At 30.7% G+C, this 21,230-nt stretch overlaps 1 protein-coding gene across 10 annotated transcripts in view; it reads left to right on the forward strand.

Moving 5' to 3' along the window:
- The window catches only part of LOC130447221 (uncharacterized), a 533,966-nt gene that overhangs the window by 220,004 nt on the left and 292,732 nt on the right, over positions 1-21,230 (forward strand). For 4 of the 10 annotated variants that reach the window (XM_056783913.1, XM_056783910.1, XM_056783912.1 and 1 more), the window contains one exon: positions 7,140-7,160. The exons of the other annotated variants lie outside the window; for them this stretch is intronic. The gene's annotated coding sequence lies outside the window, so the exon portion shown is untranslated. The remainder of the gene's footprint in view (positions 1-7,139; positions 7,161-21,230) is intronic. 10 annotated transcript variants of the gene reach the window in all.

The following is a 21,230-nucleotide window of genomic DNA, read 5'->3' on the forward strand; positions in this document are numbered from 1 at the left end:
CTAAATATCGGATAGATTGTTTGCTGCATGTACCGGGTGTCCCAATAAGAATGGCTCTTGGCTATATCTCGGGAACCGTTTATAGTACAGCTTCCTGATAGATGGACAGGACGTGGAGGCCTATTTTTTGGCCAGTCAGATCATCAGACTTAACCGTTTTAGATTTCTATCTCAGGGACCGGATTGAAGACTTTGTTTGTGCAATTAGACTCATTACTAGAGATAACATGATCGAGAGAATACGAAACGCCATTCAGAGTATTTCGAGAGCAGACATTGAGACTGCTGTTCAATCTACTCTTCAAAGAATAAACGCTTGTATCGAAAATGATGGGCGTCAATTTGAACATTTAGGTCGTCACTAGCGAGGTACCTTAAGTTATATTTCCATTTTAACTTCCATGACGCAGTTTCCCGGTTACAGTAATATTGACATAATTATTGGAACTATTATTAATAGAACAAGGAAAGACAATTTTGAAGTGTCAAAAAATCTTAAAATACGTTCAGTCAAACCGGAGTAATTTATGTTTAAAGGAAAATGCTTAAAATTTACACATTTCATAAGATATATCGTAATACGAAAAAGATATCGACATGCGGTTTTCGCTATTCTGTTGCTAATTTGGTCTACTTTTATATTTCTTAATTAAAACTGCATGTTTCCATTCAACATTTTTCAAGGATAGCTAGATTTAAAAAAATAAATAAATAGCGCCCTCTAGCGTATACGTTACTCATTAGGTTGTTTCGAAATTATAACTCTTCTATTTGTAGAAAGGAGTTCTCTTCAAAAAGACTAAGTTTGCATAGATAGGTTAAGTAGAACTGAACTTACAAGCGTTTTTTCATAATAAAGTTCCCGCTTCTCCCCACCTCTTATTTGAAGAGATAGACTAAAACTTGTAAAATCAAATATACGCTGAATTTCTTGAAGAATACGATAATCATAGTTTAAATGCATCTTAATCCGGCAAAATTTGTAAATTATTCATTTTATAATTTTTGGTATTTAATTACGCCCTTTGGCGATGGACCTACAACTTTGTAAAAAATTTCCAGGTTTTTTTTGAGGTCACTTTTATTATAATTTTTTTCCCGAAGCTGTACTATAAACGAGATATGGCCGAGAGCCATTCTTATTGGGACACCCGGTACATAATCTCTCTATGGTATCATTTGGTTTTTTTTCTTTTCCCATATTTTATAATATAATATTAATATAATATGATAATAACTTGTGCCTATTAAATCAAAATAATTTTCCTTAACATTATAAAAATGAATTCAGCCGTCTTAAGAAAGGATGTTACAGAAAATGAGTGTGAAATTAAACAACATAGTTAAACGATAAGCTTTATGCAACCTGGGGTTACGGAATTAGAGCAACCCCATTTATTTAAAAATTCGAGATTGACGTGACCAAATTCGGTGCCATTTAAGTGAAGATGAGCAATAAATCAGCATGCGACCTCGGGTTAATTTTAAACTAGATGAATGAATCTGATATAAACGGGAAACAGAAAGGGATAAATCCGCTCTAAACGATTTTCCTTTTACTTAGAAAAAATAAATTCGTTTTAAAAAATGAATTTAAAAAAACTTCATTTTAATTATGATATCAAAAGAAACAAATGTAAGAGAGTTTGCAAAAGACAAAGTCTTTATCAAAAATCTAAGAGATGACACACCCAATGACGTAATTTTACCGTCACAAATTAGTTAGATGGGCCCCTCTCAATGAATACTATTATACAGGATATAAGAACCGACACATCGAGCAGCAATTTCTCTCTACATCAAGTTGTATCCCTGAGGACCTCGAAGTAGAGCCGAAAATTTCGAAAAAAAAAAAAATTCTTTGCAACCCTTCAACTTAAAAGTACCAAATTTGGTACAATGTATGAGATTGTTGTCCGCTTTGCCTAATGGTAAGTAGGAGGCGAACGATTCTGGGCAGTTAATTAGAGGTGACCTTATCTTAAAATTTTACAGAAACTTTTTATCTGTCAGTTGATGTCATAAAATTCTCATATCAAGGACTTGATATTGAATCCAAAGCTTTTTCACTCTTATAATTTTTCATATATTACTATTATTTTCAAAGAAAAGTTTAATAACCAATGACAAAAGATTACAAAAAAATCGAAAGTTTGCTATGAACTCTTACATCAAATTTGATAATTTGCAAATCAGGTTTTCTATTAAATAAATTGTTATATATTTTTTTATTTATAAAAAGTCGCATCGACCGTAGAAGGTTATTAGTGAAGAAACAGTAAGTAATTACACTGAATTATATAATTTGCTCATTTTTGAAAATATCAATTCCTGAAAAAGCCATTCAAGTATGATAGTTAGTTCAGTTTTTTCTTTTAATGTGATATTCTGGACAATCTATGAGAATATGTTTCACTGATATAGTTACATTACATAAATCACATGTTGGGTTTCTTCATCAGGTAACTATGAGTAAAATTTGTATGTTCCAGAGAAATAATCACTTGGTGTTGTCTGTTATTGGAAAAGAGGACTCACTTTTCATATTAACTTTAATTTCGCGGAGTTTTGATTCGTTTTCTGTCCACTGAGATTGCCATAGTGAACTCGTTATTTTTTATTCAAACCGCATTTAAGATCCGACTTTTATCCGAATTTTTACTATTGTATGCCCAACCATCATTCACTATATCATAAATGTCGAACCATGTTTCGTGATGAAAAATAATGAATCTATTAGTAGTTAGTTATCTTACGTAAGTTCTCTATTCTCAAATGTAGCCTTTTTTGTTTTAAGGTGTTTTTAAGTTTTTTTTTTTTTCATTTTAGACCGTTTTCAGACAGCTGACTTATTGAAGTCGATATTGCCGAGCAACAAATCGAGCTTTTGTGGCTTACTATCGCATCTGCCGCTACTAGCAGCAGCACAAGTTAGCCACTTTTTTTATTTATCTCGTGGATAACATGAATTTCTTGGAAGTGTTATTTCTATTATTCCTGGAGAGGAGAAGAAAAAGACTAAAACTTTGTGTATAAATTTTAGGTACATCTTACTGCCAATGGTCGTCTAAAATTTTGATAGCTTCATAAACTTTTATCATAAACCAGTTATCGTCATGATATATTTCAGTTTTAAAGAATGTCAGTTAGTTTTTTTCGGAAATTATTATGATACTGTATCAAAAATTTCCGTTTTATCAACTACACGAATAAAACCTACTTGTCTTCGACGTCGCATTATCCTCACGTGTGGAAAGCAAAATATTGCAATCTGGTTGAAGTAAATCCATTAAATTGACGAAAGTAAGCGGCGGAAATTGTATTCGGAACGATTTAATATTTCTAATAAACAACTTTTCCTTAAATAGCAGGTTGGAAAACATTGACTTGCAAACAATTTGATTCGCCAGCGCGATTTCAGTTGACTAGTGACGATGTCCGATACTCATCAAACAAATAATGTAAAAAAGAGTTTTCTGTGCATGAAAACATATGCTTTTTTATTGAATTAGCTCAAAATAACATGTCAAAATTGACGTTTTTATCTACTTTGGTCTTGATGCAAATATTTTATGAAGTTTCATAGAAAATAGACCTAAATTCAATACCAATCATCAAGTAGAACATATAAAAAGATCTAAGAAGTAAAAATTTAAAGAAAAAGTAGTATTAATTATACTAGTCAATTACATTGATTAATTGTGTCAATTTTTCTCGCGTACTTAAAAAAATTATATTTTTTCCCTTCCCTTTCCCTTCACTTCCACCCTATAGTCACGCCTTCGTACATATCGATATTTCATCTACATGCAAATATGCAGGTATCATTCAATATCAGTACATTTATATTTTGTATACAGTCCCTAGAGGGATATGTGTTCTGTTATTCAGATGTATTTTCATGGTGGACTTGATATTTGGGTCATTTTCAAACAGAACTAATAGCTAGTATAGGGTAGAAGGTTCATTACTTATTTGGAATTGATTTGAACAGCATCGACTGTTAGTTGTAAACCCTCTTTTTATACTGCGAAACCCTGTGGTCTGCGTGTTCATTGTATTGAGAATTAACAATGGGAAGGTGCAAATTTGCATAGAAGATGAAATTATCTGCTGATCCTATAAATATAGAAATGTACTTGTTGTCCATATTGTATAGATGTAAAATTGTTTATTACATATTTCTCCAAATAAAAATTTGAGCTTTGCTGAAGATATAGTTAGGTAGACTGCGGTATTTCATACATTTTTAATGCTCAGTTACTTCACAATACATTTTGGAAAAGAGAATTTGTTGCCGATGTAAATTTAAATACGCGGCAAATTTGCGTACTCCTAATTTATTGTATTGTTTTGTAGAGAAACTTCTTTCTTTTTTAATATTTTCAATTATTTTTGTATTCATATATATTGGAACAATATTTATTTTCCTGTTTTTCGGTATTTTTTGTTAGACTAAGAAAATATTTGGATAACATGTGATTTCTTTTGCTACTTTCCATTTCATATAAGTAAAATAATTGATAAATGATGCAATTGTCTCTGTAAAAAGATTTTATGTTAGTAGTTTCACTTTCTGTCCAGAACTAATGGATGTAGATTTGTCATATAATGACATGAATGAAATTAGTTGAATCACTTTTCTTGAGAAGGTCAAAGTGCAGGCTTGAGCGGATACTGCGGGTAGACTTCTCCGCTTCTTGTGGACTTACTAGTAATTGTTTAAATTGAACTTACACTTCGTTATTTATTGAGATTGCGAGTTACACATTGATTAAATCAATTAAAGCTCACTCTAACAACAGTAGACATATTTAAAACTAATTCTAATTCCAAATTTCAAAAATGGCAAAAGTATTGAACTTTATATAACTTCAAACACTTTTCAATTGTCAAAATCAGATTGACTTATTGACACTTGGTATTACGGGCTGATAAACTTTTCATTTTTTTAAAAACAAATCAGTGCCAAAAAGTCGTCGCTTTTTCGTCAAAATTTAATCATTCCACAGTGTATAAAGCAGATACATTCCCAGGGAAATTGAACGGCTCCTTAGATCTCTTCAATTCTTTTATTTCCATTATTTTATTGTAGTGGTAGGTATGGCTTCTGATAATCTTGTTTCTTAATCTTTCTATAAACTATGGCCTTTTGTTTCTTCCGTTATTCTCTCTCTTATTTATGACGTTGTGTTTAAAGTCTTCAATATTTGATTTTCTAATATCTTCTCTCACTGTGCCCTCCCATCTTATTCTTGGTCGTTCTCAGTATCCATCTTTCATTAGTCTCCAATTTCTTAGTTTTCTCTGAGATTTTATAAATTCTCATTTATTTTTTCTGGCATTTTCCTTTCAAATATTCTAATGATTTCTTCACATAGTTTCTGCGACATAGGTGACAACAGATCTAATGGTTCTCAATTTTCAACTTGATTTTAGTACTTGAGTTTCGGTTTCATTTATATTTCCAATATGCTCTATTTTCATTTTTTTAAAACTGCATTTTTCCATTTTTATGTTTTTATTTTTTTCTCTTATGATGATCCCCTCTTAAGACTTTCCGCCTTTATACATTCAATTATTAATTAATTCTGTGAATCATTAATTATGTGTATATAGATAGTACTTAAGAAATATCTGTTCATAAACACGAACGTGTGTACGTACGTCACTCTATATCAAAATTAATCTGTCAAAATAAAATCTTGTGCATTCGCCTGCGAGAAAGCCACAACAGATCTTGAACGTTAAACCTAGTCTACCTAACTCAAAAAAAAATTTTACTTATATGAAATTTCTCCTGTCTGCTATGTATGTATGTTTTAAAAAATGTAATGTTGAAAACTGATTGTGAGCTTTATTCCATTATTTTTCTTCATTTCTTTATAAAAACCGAACAATAAACTTCTGAAATAACCTGGAGAGTGAATATAAACTGTATGTATGTTTCTAAATGTAACGGAAGTTTTGAGTAATTTGAAACTCGATTTATGACAGTATCATCAACATAAAAGATTTATCATTTTACAGATTATTCCTATGACGTTGATTGACTGTTATTGTTTTCTTTATCACAATTTAACTAACAAAAGGAAATATAGCCATCGCGTTATAACACAATATTTGGAAAATATATCAATATGTCATAAATACGATAAAAAAAATAAAACTGAATTAACAAAACGCGAAATTTCAGATATTCATACATATAATTATAAAAATTCTTGAAAGAGAGTTGAATATCAGAAACGAGAATTCTAAGAAATATTTCATTTAGAAAAGATTTGACAATTTTAGCAAAATTACAATATAATTGTGAATAATTTGAATTCAAAGTTGCTTCTTTTTCATATTATTTTGTGAATAATAAGTTTTGATCTGGTTGAAATATATCTTGTGTTGATGTTCACGTGGAAGTACAGATTGATATAATTACACAAGATTTCAATTTAAGATCATATTTTGACAAATACTTAATCACTGAAACGTAAAGAATATTTTTTTAAAAAACTACATTATTAAGCGACGATCAAAAATCAAAAAAATTGATAAGTAAAATATATAAAACAGGTCTTAGAATCAAGGAATTAAATAGATTTTAACCAAATGGTATCAATGATTGAACATTTCTGTACTTTTTTTAATATTTGATACACTAAAATAAAAAAAATCTCGTTGCAGTAAGTGTATTGAGGAAGGAACGTTTTTGTATGGGTTATAGCTTAGTTTTAGGGATGGCCTGATATAGGAAGAAGTTTTCTCTGCCGAGCTGGGAGGGGGGTGATTTTTTGGCTATCTTTTCTTGTGGCACTTGCTTCCTTATGTACGTCTGTCTACTATCATACGTAGAATTAAGTTAATCATTTCATGAGAGAATGGAATATGACGAGACAAAATGCTTTTGGAGTTTATTGAGGAGGCAGATGTGCGTAAGGGCGAGTAAGGCTGCCAATCTATTATTCCTTGTCTTTGGCTTATGAACAAGTTCACCAGCTCACAGGAAACCTGCTACACGACTAAGTTTATACATTACCTACATTGCAACTAAACTTTTTGTTCACATTTGGTGTTGGTTTATTTATTACAAATGATTGTTCAGTACTACTCATAGTAAATTAAATTTTTGTGTTTTGTTTCAGGTAAATAAGAGTCAAATTAACGTAAGTAATTAGTTTTTAATTTCTTATTCATATTTATAATTAAAAGAGGTCACAGAATGCCACTTCCGATTATTTTAAATTTCTATTAGCTGATATGTTATAAAGTATAATGAAAAACATCTTAAATTAGAAAAAATTACGATTTGTCAAGGAAATGAGTGAAAATCTATATATAATTTTTTTTAAATTTCAATTACTGCAACAAATTACTAGAAAACAATTGTTTCTATTTAGTTTCTCTCGGGATACAGTTCATATTCTATTATTAAATAAAATACAATTATCTTTTCCAATAATGGTGATCATTAAAAGTTTTGGATAATAACAACGTTGTATCAAGTAACATACTTGGTAATTATGGAAATGATGATATAATTTACCGTTCTCCAAAGTATTTCAATTAATTTGTTCAAGTTTGTTCTACTTTATCTTTAATTCCTGGTTATGTATAAATCAGTCAAATTTATAACTTGAATATTGGCGATTGTAAACTTACCTACGGGAAGAGGGTACCTAGAAGCTAAAAACACTTAATTACCAAGTACCTTATATCAGGGAAATTGAGGAAAGGCTCTTAACAGATCCACTAGAAAAGTTGAATGATGGGCCTAATACTTAGAAGTGTTGAATGAAAAAGAGGAATAATTGTAACAGAAAGAAAATATAGGGGAGGAAATAGAGAAGCAGGAGGAATGGACTCCAGCAGAAAATTATAATATTAAATACAGCGGCGTAGATATACAGAAAAGAATTTGCAGAATAATAGAGAAAATTTGGAATAGAGAACAAATGCCTGAGAGATGGAATAATATTTCCAATAATCAAGAAGAAAGAGGAAAGTAGGTGTGAAAATTTTTGAATGAGAATCTGAGAAACAGAGTGAACCGAGGAAAGTGTGGAAGAATACCAAGTAAATTGCAATAAGGGAAAATAAACAACAGAACAAATATTTACCTTTAAGACGATAAATAGATACCACTATGAGTAAAATGCAGTCGTTCATGTTATGTTTATAGATTTTAAGCAGACTTATGATAGAAATTAAATGTATATCGCCTTTAATTGTGAAGCTAGTAGCCAAGATGACATTAGACAACTTCGTAGTCGTCTATTTATCCTTTTCTTGAATACGTTGTTTATCATTTTTACCCTATAATTATTTTCTTTCCATGCAGTTTTTGCTGAAGTTAGATGCTAAGCTATTCAAAAAGCAAAAACTGCATTGAAAGAAAAAAATTATCCGGAAAAAATGATAAGTAACATATTCACGGAAAGGATAAACAGACACTACAATCAATTAAAAAACAGAAGAGAAACGAAACATCAAAACATAAAACATTTTTCCTTATCATATGCACAAGGACTTTCCCAACAACTATCAAATTAATTTAATAAATATGATATTAGTATAAGTCATATAGGACATAATACGTTATCCAAATATTTCACTAATTTGAAATCTAAAATACCAAAAAACAAAAGAAGTAATATTATATATCAAGTGTCTTGTACTGATTGTGACGCTGTCTCTCAATATTTGGAAAATAGACTAAAAGATTATCAATACGATGAAAAAAATAAAACTGCTTAAACGAAATATGAAATATCAAAATAACAAATTCAATTATAAAGATTAAAAATTCTTGGAACGGAATCTAATACACAAAAAAGAGAATTTTTTGGTATAGGTGATCTATTGATTAATATAAATAAGCAAATTGTCAGCGTCATCATCATATTTTGATAGACTTGAAGAAAAGTCGATACGTCAAATTTTATTTATTAATTTTATAATTATATAATTATATAATTAATTTTAAAACAAAATAGACCTAAAATCAAGAACATTTAGATGCATTAATATATATTAAAAGGTCTAAGAAATCAGAAATTTATATATAAATTTATATATATATATATATATATATATATATATATATATATATATATATATATATATATATATATATATGAGATGTAAAAATTAATTATTCATCGTCTGGGACTGAAATTTGGTCAAATACAATATAAGAAATATATATGAATGTATAACAATAATAAAATTTTACTTATAATAATTATTTAAGATTTTCGCTGATTTTTGATACTGTTAATGCTTTTAAAAATTTTAAACTCATAGTTTGATGTTTAATAATGATTGGTTAATTTATGGATAATATGGATAAATTTCAATAGGTTAGGTCGTTATGAATGTAGTTGAATATTCATTGGCTAAAATATAAATGACAATAAATTTTATAGGTTAGGTTATAAGTGAAGTTGAAATTTATAGGTTAGGTGAGGTTAGTTGATTGTTAATGTCGTTGAATTTTTATAGAATTTGTTTTTACAAAATCTAAAAGATATGCATAAATTAAAATAAGGTTATTTAAATCAGTTTTCTTATTAATACATTGATCATTTTGGGCAATATATGTTGTTTCTAAAAAAAACTACAAAAAACGTTTATTTGGGTTGCGGCTCTCAACTAAATTGGAGTTGTATTTGTTGGTTGTGGTGCACCGTTTGAATAATTTTTGAACTCCCAACCTGGCAGCTTTAGAGCTGCGGGAAAAAAATAAAATGAGGAAGGAAACAGGAAAACAGATGGAAATTACTGAAGAAGGAATAAGTTAGTAGAAAATGTGAAAAAAATTTATATATATTTTTAAATACAACCAAAAAAGAATCTGTTCTATTCTATTCGTTCTGTTCCCCAAATAAATAGAAAATACGAATTTACACGGAAACTATTATACAAAATTTGCTCAAACTAATGGAAATTAATAAAGACAACTGTCTTTATTAATTGTTGTTCTTTTGAACAACACACCTTATTTGAACTCCATAATAAAAAAGCAAAGTAAAAAAGTTATTAGAAAAATTCACCAGCGAATATAAAGAATCATCACCACAAATTTACTACAATTGATTTAAACACTTGAGTGTAGAAAAGTAGAGAACGATTTTATATACATTCCGGGTTTTTATATTCCTCGAATGGTGTCCATAACAAATTAATTTCTTCAAAAACTCGAATGTTAGAATAAATAAATCAGAAGTGACTACTGTGTCGCAATACGTGAACAAGGGAATATTCGAAAGAAAACCGATACAATCTAAATTGCATGTTAATAACTCCCACTTTAGAGCAACGAGTGATGGGACTGTACCAGAGCAATTTGGGGTTCAAATATCGGAACCGGCTTTTAATCTAGTGTTGGAAACATTTTTACGAAATAACAATCTACAAATAAGGAGTTTATTTATCACCATAAACAGTGAATTATGGAATAAGAATAAATCCATAGAAAACAAAGTACATAGTGTGGAATGTGGTTAGTAGAAAGGAATACATAGAGATTAAAGCAGGAAAGGACAGTGAATATAAGATAGATAGATGTGGATTCAAATCCCTGTCAAATTAAAATGAAGAACGGACTGAAATGGATAAATAAATAACGAAGGCTGCCGTCATTCTTGAGAGAATACAAAGTGAAAAGTTAACCTCACTCTCCGCATGTGTTTAACCAATAGGAGCAACGAAGCTCTGCTAAAGATAAATAATGAATCGATGCGAGATGTCGCGTCGATTTCGGGTAGATGATTGGCGCGACCCACGGATCGGGAGCGTCTGCCTTGGGTTCGTGTCAGGAGGTAGGTAGGAGAGGGTGTAATGAAACAGTGTGAAAGGTAGAGAGAAGTGAGTATGCTGGATTTATCTAAATCTTGTAACAAAGTATATTGCAGACGATTTGAAATTCCATGAGTTAGGCGTCGGTCAATCGGGTGGCGAAGGAATATTGTTTTAGTGAGGTAGCTGTTTCGAGAAATGTCGTAAATGTACATATAATGTATTTTTAAGTGCATGGCGTGATTGCCACAAAAATATCAATTTAGCATTTGATTTTCTAACAAATTTGATGGTTTGAATCAGTGGAATGCAGAAAAAACAATTACGAAAAGTAAATTATAATCCAAAATCGTAACAATGAAAAATCGGTTTCCAAATCTGCTTCAAATATATTTTACGCAATAAGGTACCTATTTTATGCAATGAATTGCACTAAAATAATTTTTGAAATAACCATTTTAAAAAATGTACAATTAAAAATTGTACCAATAAACCGTTAAAAACCGAGGTTATTAGATTACGAAATTGGAATCAATCGTACAAATTGAATTCGAAATAGATTACGAGATCGAACTAGTGAACTAAAATAATGTGCAATTCTACCTAGCTCGATTGAGTTTTATTTTGCAAAATTTAAAAATCTGCTGAAATATTGTTGTGAACTGAATAAGATGATTCAACGATTTAAAACTATAAATAAAGTGAGTCTCGATTCAGCCAATCATGGAAATTGTCTGAAAATATGAAAATCTCATGTTTAATCTCCACAAGTTCAAATTTAAGTTGAAATAAATCGTGAACCTCGTTCAATGTATCAAATATATCAAATTTTTTTTTTAAAATATACATCGAATTTTTATTAGATGAATAAAGAATTCTATAAACTTGACTATATTCCACCAAACATTACTTGAATAGGACATTATAACAGAAAATATTGATATTCATAGTCCAGGCGTCAAAGGTATTTGAGTATGCAAAATGTTAGGACTTGCAACTATATTCAAATATGACCCCTTTTCCTCACCCTTCTGACGGTTAGCACGTAATACCTCTTGAAGTATTCAGTAGCGGACAAGTGATAAAAGTAAAGAAGCGAGAACTAAACGAATTGCTGAAAACCCAAAACCACTAACGTTTATTTGTGTTCAAAAAGCAGCAGATTATATTATATATTATATTAGTAAAAAAAATTAATATAGGATCTATAATCCACACAATTGTTCCTGGCATCGTAATAGTACTGCAACTTATATTAGTGAAGAGAGAATGAGGTGTCGAAAATTTGACATAACTAAAGCAGGATAATGCGTCTATTTCCACTTCATCTATGGAAGTGAATATTTTAGATAGCCCCCTTGTTCGTCTATCATTAAAAAGTGAATTTGAACATTTTGTGATAAACAATCAAGAACTAAGGACAAAACTCTTTTTTTAATGTTCTAAAATTGGAACAGCGGAACAAATTTTAAATACTACCCAAAAAACAAGATGATTTTTTCATTGAAATTGCTGCTACCAAGTAATTATAGGAATCCAGCAAGGATATATATATATATATATATATATATATATATATATATATATATATATATACAGTGCTTTTCAGATAAAAGTATCCACCTTTAATAACTTTTGTAATACTGGTATTTAGAAAAAATCCAAAAACACGTCAATTTATGTTGGAAGGGGCAAGCATTATGGCTTATTTAAACTTACTGGAAAAGCCACCCCCTCACCCCTAGCAACATCCCCTTTATTTTTTTAAATTACTTTTCATATTTTTTATGTAAAATTTGGATACTCCTCTTTGAGCTGATTTCAAAAATGTATAATACTTGTAGGTTAAAATGGTTAGTTTATGAGATAAACAATTTTTCTTCTAAGAGCACAAATTTTACTTATTATTTACTTTCACCTTATTTGCCTGTACTAAAATGGGTTGTACAACAGTTCAAACTCTTTAATCTTTTTAACTGTGCTATTCATTATGAAGTTACAATAAGTGTTCAAAATGAGTACCATTCACTTCCATACAATGGTATAATCTATTTTGAAATGCCTCTCTGACATTGCTTAATACGGCTGGATTTAATTGTCGACATTCATTTTCTATCCTCTCTCGTAAATCATCCAGAGATTCTGGTTGGGTAGCATAAACTTTTGTTTTTAAATACCCCCATAAAAAGAAGTCTAGGGGTGTTAAATCCGGTGACCTAGGTGGCCACTCCATCATCTGCCCCCTTCTACCTATCCAACGAGCGGGGAATGTTTCGTTTAAAAATTGTCGGACAGGCATAGCATAGTGTGGGGGAGCTCCGTCTTGTTGAAATACCAGTAAATCTTCGGAAAGGTTATCATCATTTTCTATTATTGTTGTAATACGTGGGTCAACCCCTTCCCTGAGTAACTCAAGATATGATTCACCATTTAAATTTCCGTTGATGAAGAAAGGTCCGAAAATGTGGTCACCTAGGATACCACACCAAACGTTTAACTTTTGGGGATGTTGTGTATGGAATTCACGCATAATATGTGGATCACTTTCAGCCCAATATCTACAATTATGCCTACTTACTAAGCCATTTAATGACCATGAGCATTCATCAGAAAAGCAAATATTGTTTAACAATTGTGGATTGTTATTGATAATTTGCGTCATTGATTCGCAAAACTCTAGACGACGATCAAAATCATCTTCATTCAACTTGTGCACCAACTTAACTTTGTATGGGTGGTACTTGAATTTATGTAGAACTCGGAAAAATGTAGAAGATGAAACACCGATCGCTCTACTTATTGTTGACAACGATTGGGGTTATTGAGCCTCTAAGCTGATTTGCCCTAAAATTGCCACTGGATTGCTTCGTTATTTACGAGTCCCTCTCGCTTATGCACTTTATTGCAAACAGACCCTTTTGTGGTAAATTTCTCCATCAGTTGAATTACATACTTATGAGTTGCATGTCTTCCGTCATGTAATTCGTTAAATATTCTAGCAGCAGCTCTTGCACAATTATTATTTTGGTAGTATAAACCTACAATTTCAATTCTTTCTTGCAAAGAGTAAACCATTTCAGAGAAACAAAATAAATAATGTATCAAATTACACTATCAATAGTGACTACAAATTCTAGTTGACAATGTCAAACTTTAATAAAAAGTAGAGTTTTTTGTTGTTTGGATTTTTTAAGTAGAATAAATAGCACAGTTAAAAAGATTAAAGAGTTTGAACTGTTGTACAACCCATTTTAGTACAGGCAAATAAGGTGAAAGTAAATAATAAGTAAAATTTGTGCTCTTAAAAGAAAAATTGTTTATCTCATAAACTAACCATTTTAACCTACAAGTATTATACATTTTTGAAATCAGCTCAAAGAGGAGTATCCAAATTTTACATAAAAAATATGAAAAGTAATTTAAAAAAATAAAGGGGATGTTGCTAGGGGTGAGGGGGTGGCTTTTCCAGTAAGTTTAAATAAGCCATAATGCTTGCCCCTTCCAACATAAATTGACGTGTTTTTGGATTTTGGATATATATATATATATATATATATATATATATATATATATATATATATACATATATATAGAAACATTTGAAAAGAAGATTCATGAAATGAAATATCAATTTTAACATGTAAACCTTTTGAAGTGTTATTCTTGGCCAAACGATTAACTAAACTCACCTGGCTGGGATTGTATGTTGTAGGAGAAGTTTTCCGGTATTCCTAATACCTCCATATCCTACATGGGCATGTCCGCATACCTCTCCAAAATAAATCAACGAGAAAGAATATAGAAAGGTTAAAAAGGATAGAGTATCATGGGACTAAGTTGATAGAGTAGACTTAGAATGACACTATGCTGACCAATAAAAATGAATATAGAAAAAATATTTCTCATTTCTTTGTTAAGCACATTCCTTACGATCTAATTAGTAGGTTTTAACGAGTGTTAATAGCCAAACCTAATTGATCTAGATTAATTATAGCTGTAAGAGAAAGTAATCAGTATATTTCTTTCGAGCATGTCAATTTCTTCTATATTGCCATATAATTTGCTAATTGTAAAAATTGTTATGGATTGAATAACTTTTCAGACAAACCTCAAATACCATTGAATGAAGTCATGGAACAAATTTGTACCGTAAATTAGTAGCTGAACAACTTTGAAAAGAAATATTAAAAACTATAGTGATACCAAATGTGTATTTAAGTGATGAAATTTTAATTGAACGGTTTTTACAAAATAGTGAATCACCGAATAAAAATGTTTATAGAAGCATTGATCAGTACTTACAAACAATAAAAAATCAAGTGCGAATTATAATCGACGAAATCAGACTTTTATAAAGACTCCAGTCATTAAAAAAACCTGGATAACTAAGTGTCAACATTAATTGTGTGTGAAGATATAGACAACAAATTGCTGATTCCTTCAACAAACATCATTATAATTTTTTATTATATGTTAAATTTGCTTTATTGTATTAAATAATTTTATATTAATACTTGTTTATTTAATATGTATTGGAGCGAAATATGAAAAAAATGGCAGCTTCCAAAATCATAATCTACATGCTTTTCTGAGTTTGAAATAATACAAAGAAAACGGTCCTCACATTTTGCTCATTCAACCCAACCAGTGGCCGGTCTATTGCTGCCTCAAAAATCCACAAATTTATTGTTCCACTAATTAATAAGAATTGGTTTATAAAATTCATCTGTAGAATCTAAAGATTTACTTAATAAAGTACACACATCCATTGTAAATATACGTTTCCATTCTTCCACCTTATGTTTTCTCATTTTTTTTATTTTCACCTCTTCAAACTATCACCTTTTATGTGACATATTGAAAGAGACCATGCATTGAAATTTAACTCTATTTTCTTCCATGTAATAGTTTTCCTTGTAGTTGATATCCTGTCGGTGTTTTAACTACGATGACATGTTCATATTTATTTACAATTAAATTTACCATATGACATTCGAAGAAGAAAAGTTTGGAACTCGTTTTAATTATAACGATCCATTAACTTGTGAACTTTACGGAAATGAAATCCAAATAACAGTATATTGACGTTAATATGTTGTTAAACTGACAGTTACTTCGTATTAAAGATTTCGTACAAAATACTCTGTTACCAAGATCATGACACAAATATAAAACAATAGATTGGAACACTTCTAAAAATTAGTCCAACAGAAGCATCGAATTGCGTGCAGTAAACCATTCAGCGGCAACAAAAATATCGATTTACTACTAAAATCGACAATTAGATGTACAGTTAGTAGAACGCACTATAGCAATTCAATGCCTATTTCGGCTAACAGAAAAACATTTCCGATTTACAGAGTTTATTCCAGAAGGCCAGAAATCAATTATGAGCGCATTCGCTTTGCTTACAGAAGAGTTGAATCGGTTTATAATTAATACCAATACCCAAACCGTTGCAGTTGGACCAATGTTTTATCGCTTCTCAGTATCTGCATAAAAAATCATCGTTTTTTTCGTTGCACCGCAAAGTGAAAGCACCACCCATGCACTTTTTTCCACCTCTGACGAACATTAGTACCCAATGTGAACCCTATGCAATTCACATAATAACCAAATAATATCGAAATTATGAAGCATTTATTCTCTTCAGTTTTTTTGTATTGGATGTCAATGTGATGAAGTATTGTATAAGTGCTTGACTGTGTATACGTTTTGTGTGGCTAAGACGAAGTCTTATTGTTCTATTTTCTTTCCTTTTTTGAGGTCCTTCTAGTTTCAAATAAATGAGAGCCAACTGTACTCTAATACGAGGCTTGCCCATGAAATAAGGTTCGCAATGAATTTTTCTTAATGAAAAACATGTTTATTGGCATTGAATAATACTTGTTCGGAAAGCTTAGACTTCCATCTATTTTTCGACATAATCGCTGTTTAGATTAATGAATTTTTGCATGTGGTGTACCATCTTCATGCCTGAATCGTAGAAATTTGCCGTCTCGTTGTGCAGATAGCTTCGTCGGTCGTGGAATGCGTTTGGAACGATTTTTGCATACAAAAAAACGAAGAGTAATTCGCACCTGGCGTGAGAATAAAATGGAAGCTTCATCTTTCCCAGCTACCATAACAAGAAACAAAGGGTTGAAGGGATAAAGGGATTCAAGCTACACGCCATTCCCGCCAAATTCCCCCTAATAGCGTTCCTAGCATCCACAACTCCTTGTGAATATTATTTTATGGACAACCCTCGTACATTTGAAAAAATTAATATTCAGGGGATGTGGGCTTCAAATAACAAGATGGTGGTGCTGCAGAAAAATTACGCCAAACTGCATTAACTAATAACCTCCTTTGACGAATGTAAGTTCTCTTTTAATAAATAAAAATTTAGTGCAAAGAAATCGAATAAGGGACTCTCGATTAGACGGATGCATTTAAAACAGTCGCGAAGTACCATACACATGATGAAAAATTTCGTATCTGTGTATAATCAACATATATGTAGATAAACAGTATACATGGGAAGCTAGTTTAGCGCAAGATATTGGAATTTACTAAATTATTGTTGAAAGACCTTATATTATATTTATGTAGGTATTTACGAAAATATCCATAACAATTATTTAGAAAGCCAGTACAAAGAACAGACAATAAAAGCAGATCTTGTACTTTTTATGAGCCCTAATGGCTATTTCCCATAAATTACTTAATTAGAAATGATAGTAATCTAACCTTATGCCACCCAGTTAGTGTCATTTCGATTGTCAATTAGGTTGATATCTACTGTAAGCTGTACCTTCTATTGCATTAATCACCAATTATAATGTCATTAAACAAGGATTGACTAGTTTTTAAATATAGAAATTAAGCGACATTAAAAAAATCATTCGTTATGCTAATACAGCAGTTTTTTATTTTCGTACGTATCGAGCTCTAATAACTAAATAAAGTTGTTATACCGTCAATTTCGCTCTATATTACAGCATCAGGTCGAGTTGAATTCAAACCCCATATTTTACTTTGTAAAAAGCTGAAAGCCACATGATGCAATGTCGAGAAAATAATAGTACTGGATCATTGTGACGATATTTTTTTCTCTTAACCCTTCCGCAGTTAAAAAATTACGTGAGAGTTATGAATTATTGAACTCAGTGAAAGTACATGTATTTATTGAAAAAAATCATAGTCTTGAATGTGATTTTACAGTTTGAAAAAGTTGGAATCTCCCACTTACTTTATTGTTCGCCTTATATTCGTCCGAGCGAGAGGGTTTGGCGTTATTTTTCTGCAGCATCACCATTCTTGTTACTTAATACCCACATGCTTTGAATGTTAATTTCTTCATACTGATCGAAGTACAATCGACTCTCATTAATTCGAACCCAGAAGGGCCCCAAAGTAGTTAAGAAGCTGGGACAATAAGACTTCGTACTAGCCACACAAGAGATATTGTTGTCACTACCCAGTCTGGCATTATCTTCTCTTAGGCACTGCGTCGGACGTAAAGTCTTCGTTTTGGACCGAATAGCTTGAATTTGTTTTCTTTTCTTGTTTTATTGCCTTAGCAAAGAGCAATGAGCGACACGACCATACAACTTCGCCAAAAGTATTTTATCACAAATGGCGCATTTTGTACTTTTAGTCAATAAAGCATAATTTAGCTCTATAAAATTCACAACTATATGGAGGGCGCTCTGTGGCTACCACATATTCCTTCATTTGGTGGAACACCTGGGCGGTGGATGCCATGAAAATGACGACTATGTCCTAATTGCAATATTGGGGTAATTGTTGAGACAGAAATCTTTAAAGGTGGAATTCAAAAGTGATTTGAACGATATGACTGATACCTTAATATTGGTGAATATGATGTTGAAAATGAGAGTTAAGAACGGCCTGACCGATCAAAATTAAATTACCAGAAAATTTCTGCATCTTTTTTTGTATTTTAAAACGATAGTTGCTAGGAAAACATTCTTCGAAGAACTAAATAATGTTTCGTTGTGCGTTGTACAATTACTATTAATCAGAAAATGAATGTACTTGGATGATGAAAAAATTGTAGCATATGATTATGAAGCTTCGACGATTGATTACCATAAAGTTTTTAATCAATATTTCTCTTGAAGGAGAAATCGCAATATTTACTGAGATACTGATATGCCAAACAACAATTTGTAGAATTTAGAAACAAATTTTGCAGTAAAGTGGATAGGGGTCTTGGGAAAACTAGATATAAATTTTATATTAACTACATTTAACTTAGATAGCTGGGCTAGAGCGCGTCAAATTTTCGATCATACCTCGACCGCTTTGAAATACAGTACTTGATACGCTCGTGTTTCCATACGTTATTCATTATAGAAAACAGTGTAAATAAATTAAATAATAAAAATGCTTTAGTAAAGAACAAAAGACCTATTCTTAATGTCTTTTTTTCAAATATTATTACGGACGGAGCTTCCTCATGAATGGATATTCGACATCTGTTCTCTATAGCGTAATTAGGTGAGATATTTTTGCTACATATTTGTTTAGAAGACTTCTAAAGTTTTGACATGAGTCAATGGAAAGTCAGATATGTTGTTGTTTCATTGTTTTTGCTATATATGTAGACGTGAAAATATCTTTCAACTGTCACGAAGTCAGTATGTTGTTTTACAATCAATATATGGGGTATTTCCAAAGTAATCTTAAATTATTACGAGAGATCCATTATTCTCGTCAAGACGAAAGATGTTGTTGCTCATGACATGTAGAAATTTTTTTAAACCAAATTGTGAATAAGTTTTACAAATTACGCAAAGTAAAATATAGTCATTCTATAAGATTTATCTGTGATGTGATTGTTGTTTGCGTCTCATGTTTCTAATGTCAAAATGAATTTGTGAGCTATTTTTGAAGCTGTTTTCAAATAGTTTCCAATAAATATTGTATAACCGACATAAATATTCTTTTTGAATTTCAAAATAGAATAAAATATTGCGCGAACCATAATCAAATACTTGAACTCTTCAGACATTCTGCGACAAGTTCATTACTTTTTGAGGAAATCTGAATGAGATGAGTCTTCTGATAGCCTCTTGGTGATGAAACGTATGTGGCCCAACTTCTTTTGTCAAAGTTCTCCTGTTACAAATTGCCCATTTATACTATCTAGATGGATAAAATCCAGACCATTATCACTAAATTCACCCAAACAGTGACTTGTGATGTAATCAACTCAAAAGTGGAATTTTGGTGTCCTTAGGTAGGCTCACTTTCAACTTTTCCTCTTCCATTTTAACTTTTTACGATCTGTATCAATTTATACATTACAGATCTGGCTTCGTGTTTACGAAAATATATAGGTTAATTTATCTTTATCTCTTTATATAGTTCTTTGTATCTTTTTCCCTATTCCATATTATTGCCGATATAACATGTGAAGTAATTAATTTGCTTAACAAAAAATAGATATCAGAAGACAACACAAGGCTCTTCTGCGATATGAAGTTGAAAAGAATGATTATACGTCATTTTATTTAAATGACCCATATCAAGAGTTCATTTTTATCTAGTATCCAGCATTCTTTATACATAACGAAAATTGAATGCATTACCTTCGGGTTAAGGATATAGAATTAGCCCTGTATTTGTTGAAATAAAGGGTAATTATACACTTTCACGGTCACCGGGTTTTTTGGCTCTAGAAAATCGAAAAATGGATGGATTTTAATGATCTTGGTCTCAAAATGTTCCATTTTACGGCGAATTTATAAAAAAAAATTAGTAGAAATAGCTGGAATGAAAATTTCTCATAGTTTTACTGTTTTAAATCGTAAAAAAAACGGTTTTGCAAAATAATCCTTTACAAAAAATTCTCATTATCAGATAAAGTTCTTATATTTTTTTTGTATTCTACATAAACTAATAAACAATTTAAAAAAAAAATCCAAAAAGAATGAGTTTTTCAGTTTTTATAGCTTAAAATGAAATCGATGAAAAACAATCAATTTTCGTGAATAGTTTCGTACTATATTCTTCAGTGTTAATAGTTTTTGGACCATTAAAAATCGAAACAGATAAATTTTATAATTTTGGTTAGGTTAGGTTAGGTTAGGTTAGGTTGTTTTGTATCACTGAATATTGTAAGTGCTTCAAATGTATTCAATTCACAATTGTTGCAACTCATTGTCAATATATTTCAATTTATTATTAACAAAATCCCACAACTCACAATTATTCAAAAAAATTTTCGTATTTTTTTTATAAATCCGCCAAAAAAATTTCGTATTTTTTTTTATAAATCCGCCGTAAAATGGAACATTTTGAGACCAAGATCATTAAAATCCATCCATTTTTCGATTCTCTAGAGCCAAAAAACCAGGTGACCGCGAAAGTGTATAATTACCAAATAAAGTATATATAGACGTATTTATAGACTGTGACACTAC

The sequence above is a fragment of the Diorhabda sublineata genome, chromosome 8 (genome assembly GCF_026230105.1).
Source record: "Diorhabda sublineata isolate icDioSubl1.1 chromosome 8, icDioSubl1.1, whole genome shotgun sequence".
NCBI classification, from domain to species: domain Eukaryota; kingdom Metazoa; phylum Arthropoda; class Insecta; order Coleoptera; family Chrysomelidae; genus Diorhabda; species Diorhabda sublineata.